The following is a 5,838-nucleotide window of genomic DNA, read 5'->3' on the forward strand; positions in this document are numbered from 1 at the left end:
AACTATAGTTCATAACAATACTTTGAAAGTGGTACTTGGTAAAGGTTATTATTATCAGGTAATTGCCTGTCATCACCCATCCAGATCCAGGTAAACTGACTTTAAAGAGAATAAATTTATTCATTAAGGAAATAAATATATTTTTCAATGAAAGGAGCTGAAACAACTGATGATTTACCCAGGGAGAAAATTAACCTCAACACTTCTTACACCATACCATAACACTAGCAGAAGTGGACATAATGTAAATGTGAAACTCACATGCTAAAATATAAAACCTAAAGCTAAAAAACATTTTTAAGAAAATTATCTTTGAGGGCCCTCCCTGGTGGCACCAGGGGTTCAAGCAAAGCTCTCAGCCACTGCAGCATGACATCAGTCCCTGGCCAGGGAGCTGACCCACAGGGCATGGCAGACCTCTTCCGTCTGGCCCGCTGATCCCCTCGACAGTGTATTTCCCTGCTGTTCTGCTCCCCATTCAGCCTCTGGTAAATTCTCACCACCCAGCATCTTTAGCCTGTACCCCAGTTCTTATATACATACATAAATAAATCTTAATTTTAAAAGACAAAGAAAATGCACCTTTGCAACCTAGGACAAGGCAAATATTTTTCAGACACCGCAGAAGGAAATAGCAATGATAAGGAAAAAATTATTGGACAAATAAATATAATAAAGATCCCACCAGATGGGTACTTTCAGGCCGGGTGCAATTAACACTCCAATGCAGGTGTGGTTAACAAGTTTCCTTACTTGCAAAGATTCACCACCAGTCAAACACTTTCATAGTTACAATGCAGATAACAGGTCAAATGGGTCTGTTTCCCAGGAGTAATCTCTGGAAGTTGCACCCTTCCCACTGTCCAAGGCTCCCCTTCCTGTGAAAAACAATTTCCCTCCCCACCAATGGTTCTGTTTGTTGTAAAACAATAGCAATCTGTGCAACCAATGTTGAGACAAATATGTATAAAAGTAGTGCTCTGTCTTCGGTCTGGGCACAGGCTTTGATATTAGGCTGAGATCCGTGTCTGGGTACCACTTGTCTTTTCTGTGTCTGGGTAAATTCAGATTTGTACTACAACAACAAAAGAAAGATTTCTCTTGGCAACAGCGTCAGAAAATAAGCTAGTGGGCCCTCCCTGGTGGCACAGGGATGGAAGTCTCAGCACAGTCAAACTGTCATGAGTTCTATTCCTAGTTTCTAGCTGGGGAGCTGACCCACATGGTGGAGCAGCAGACCTCTTCTGTCTTACATGCTGCTCTCCTCAATAGTGTGTTTCAGTGGATCCACCTGCCCTGCCCCCCACTATGTCTCCGGTAAATCCTCTCACTTCCCACACCTCTAGTTTACACCCTAGCTCTTGTATGTATAAATAAATAATAATTTTTAAGGGAATGAAATAAATTAGTAAGGCACCATCTGAGAAAACACGGTTCTCTCACAAAAGATGTATATCCAGAGTATATAAAGAATGCCTGCAACTCAATGACAAATACACTGTTATTTTTAAATTGGTATAGGGATAGGGGAGCTAAAAGAAGACTTGCACTTTTCATCAAGGACACAAGTGGAATATAAAACCAAGAAAAAGTTCAGCAGATTAAGGAAATGAAAATGAAACCACAATGAGATCTACTACACACCTACTAAAATGACTGCATTTAAAAGATTGACAACACTAAATATCAGCAAGATTGTGGGACAAACAGAATAATCCCATGTTACTGGTGGAAATATAAAATAGTACTGCCACTTTGTGGAAAACCTTGGCAGTTTATCAAATTTTTTATCTATTACCCTGTAAAGCTGTAATTCTTTTAAAAAACTGAAAATTTATAGCCACAGAGAAACTTAAACACAAATGCTAAGGGCAATTTGCCTTTTTAAAAGCTATACATTAGAAATAACTCAAATGTTAATCAATATAAGAGATGAACAGACAATAGTATATTTAAACCATGGAAAGTTACACGGTGTCAAAAAGGAACAAATTACTTGTTCATGCAACAAAGTGGATACATTCCAGGCATTACATTGAGTAAAAGAAGTGGGACCCAAAAGAATACTATGTGATTCCATCTCTAATAAGATTTAGACCAGGGCAGGAGGAAGAAGAATAGTAATAAACTAGGGTGAAAGTTTTTGAAAGATTCCAGGAAAATGTTGGGGGAATAAAAATATTGAATACATTTCTCAAAACTCAAATTTCACACCCAATATCTGATCATCTCATTCCTAACACCAATAACAAAACTGAAGTCACAAATACAATCAGTGTGGGATCAAATAACCACACTCTAAATAACTTCCTGTGATCTAGAAAAGCTCTAAATGAGGCAAGATTATCTAGTGAATTTAGAAAATCATTTTAACTTCCCAGCACTTCAAATACTTATTTTGGAAGTAGGGCAAAAACTACAGTTTATCCAGTCAATATTAAAGAACTTACTACTAGCTAAAAGCTCAAAAGGTGGTTCTATTACTTCATAAGCTTGTTAGAAAGTTCAAATGAGAATATGACAGTGATTTATAAATTATGAGAGTATACTTTGTTACAATCTGTTATTGAGTCTACTTACAGGGGGGAGGAGGAAAACATACTTAGGACTTCAAATTAGAGGGACATCCTGTACAGCAGTGACTAATTTCTGCTTTTTTAACATGAAAGAACACAAGAGATCTTAGATGAGAGGGAATATTTTAAGAAGCAAACTACAAACAGCCCTTTTTGCTTATGATCACAGAAAGGACTCATTCATGTAATTAAAGTTGGTTGCCAAGGAAATAGCAAACCTTAAACCTTTAATATCAGAAGCATGAAGATCAAGTATTTAAATCCCTGAAGAAGACCAGTTGATCCAAAATGAATCAGAAAAAAAGCATTCAACACAAAAATAGTTTTGTAAACCCAGAATTGTAACAGCTCAATCCCATTCTCAATCATTTTTTTCCATATAAACAATAAATTAAAATATAAAATTCTCTAAATAGGAAAATTATTTTTTATTTAAAGTTAGAAAACACATAATTGAAATCTACATTTCACAGAATAAGATATTCTACAATGGTACCTACTTTCATTTAGCTCTGAGCCTTAATTATCATATCAACTGTATTATACAGACAAGCTCCACACATGCTAAAGATGTTTTAGCAAATTCCCTCCCAACTTGACTTCTTGGGATTCAAATTGAATTTGTAAAATTCAATTAATTTATTCAGTTGTATTTTAATAATGACTCTTTTCCTTTTTTATTCCAAATCTGAAAATATAATGAATAATTTTTATAATACCTGAACAGTTGTGGAGACAATTTATTTTTCATAAAGATTTATTTATTTGTGCATACAGAACTGGGGTACAGGCCAGAGGCTCAGGGGCGATGAGAGGCTTCACCAGAGACAGAGTGGGGAGCAGAACAGGCAGATCTACAAAGTACACTGCTGAGGGGAGTAGCGGGCGGGTCAGGAGAGGTCTGCCACACCATGTGGTCACCTCTGGGGCAGGCGGGAATCGAACTCATGCAGAAGTGGCTTTAGCTTCTCAGTGCAGTGCTTTAACCCACTGCCCCACCAGGGAGGGCCGAGACAAATTATTCTTAAATAAAAATCATTTAAAATGAGTTACTGCTTCATTTCTCCTGGAGAGTCCTTGCTTTCTTCTTACAGTAAATATTGCTAAAGTTAATGCTAGTGACAAACCCTACAAAAGGTATACTATTTATGACCAGGTACATCCACATTTAACTTGGTTTCCGAAAAGGTACAGTTACAGTCATGGATATCCTGTGAATTAATCTGAAACTTACAAGTATTAGATAAAGATTTCAAAAAAGCCCTAGCCAACTTATTAAAGAAATCATAACTCAAAGAGATATATGCTCCTATGTCTACTGCAGCAAGCATATGACAGCCAAGTTGGAACCAGCATTAATGCCCAAGGACAGGTGAGTGGACTAAGAAAATGTGTGTGTAGCACAACCTGCAATACAATACTACATAGTCTATTTTTAAAAAAAAAATAAAGATGAACTCTTGCCCTTTGTGACAAGAATGGAATTAGAGGGGATAATGCTAAGTGAATAGTTAGATGAGGAAAGACAATTGCCAGATGGCTTAAATCATATAAAATAAAAAGAAACAAAATCAAAAATCAGTGGACACCAAAACAAAAACAAACCCAAGAAATCTGACTGTAAAACTGAGGCTACCATAGGGATTAGAGGAGGGTAAAGTAAAGAGAAAAATTAACAGGGCACAAGGCTATGGGTGCCTTGTAGGTATGGTATCAGATGGTGACAGACATCTGAAGAGGTGGAATCCTCTATTTCTGAGTCATATGCAGTATACAAGTTACTTAATCAAAAAATATCTCTGAAAAGTAAATTCACCTGAGAGATAATACCCCCTCATTGAATGTCTTTAGAGCAAGGGACTTTGGAGGGTTAATTTATATATCAAATATCCTATATTGGCAATCTAACACAACCTACAGAGAAGAAGGCTGACAGAAGCATTTGTGTCTGTATTTATACATTTTTCAAAATAATGATAAGACCTATGTATGTGTAAGAGAAAATGAGTAGAGGTTCTTCCTCAAAAATAAAAAGAAAGAGAATACCCTCATAAAATAAAGAGACATGTTACACCCATGGAAACTCTTGAGATATATTGCTTTGTCCTATGGAATGATTAAGATATACTCCACAGGGCCCTCCCTCATGGTACAACGGGTTTAAAGCACAGCACTGTGAAGCTCTCCGAAGCCACTAAGCACAAGTTTGATCCCTGGCCAAGGAGGTGACCCACATGGCACAGCAGACTTTCCACCTGCTGCTCCCCTCAGCAGTATATTTCAGTAGATCTGCCTGTTCTGCTCCCCACTGTCTGGTGAATCCTCTCACCAACACCACCACCCCACACACCCCTCACCTGTACTCCAGTTCTGTGAGCATAAATAGATAAATATATATATTTTTAAATGATACACGACCCTCCATGGTGGCACAGCAGGTAAAAGCACAGCACTAAGAAGCTAAAGCCACTTCAGCATGAGTTTGATCCCCTGCCCCAGAGGTGACCCACATGGCACAGCAGACCTTTCCTGTCTGCTGCTCCCCTCAGCAGTGTACTTCATCAGCCAGTCTGTTCTGTGCCCCTCTGTCTCTGGTGAATCCTCTCACCACCCCTGCACCTCTGGCCTGTACCCAGTTCTGTATACATAAATAAATAAATCTTAAAAAAGAGAGAGAGAGAGATGCACATCTCAGGTTGTGAGGTTATCAACTCATGAAATATTAAGAACTAATTCCTCAAGTACATGGAAAAAGCAAGTAGGGAATGAATAGATTCACAATAGTGATAGTAGTAGATCAAAAAACGTCTCACCTATGGCAATATCAGTACCTACCATTTTCCTGTGACCTACAACCAACTTGCATCTCATGAGGTTTTTTTTTGTTACTCTCTGTACTAGCTTTCAAGGGATAGTTCCATATCTTCATTTAACAACAACAAAAAAATAAACCTGGCATTCAAATTTTAAGTAATTTGCCCAAAGTTACAAAGCTACTAAGAGCAGAGACAAAATTTGAATGCAAATCAACCAAATACAGGACCCATGGGTTGCTATTTGGTTTCTTATCATACCCACAACTTATTTAAATTTTAATTCTATACCGTGTGTAAATGTTCCTTCTCCACTCCATAAGCAGTTAACACCCCAAAGCAAAGTTAGTCTATGACACCTTGGTTTAACAGATTCCATCACCTATATACAGTAGTATTTTTCCATGTGGCTAAAGGATCAGAAGATAACAAGCTCTTCAATCTTCACA

This window comes from Condylura cristata, unplaced genomic scaffold, assembly GCF_000260355.1.
Source record: "Condylura cristata isolate star-nosed mole 26May11 unplaced genomic scaffold, ConCri1.0 scaffold00036, whole genome shotgun sequence".
Classification (NCBI taxonomy): domain Eukaryota; kingdom Metazoa; phylum Chordata; class Mammalia; order Eulipotyphla; family Talpidae; genus Condylura; species Condylura cristata.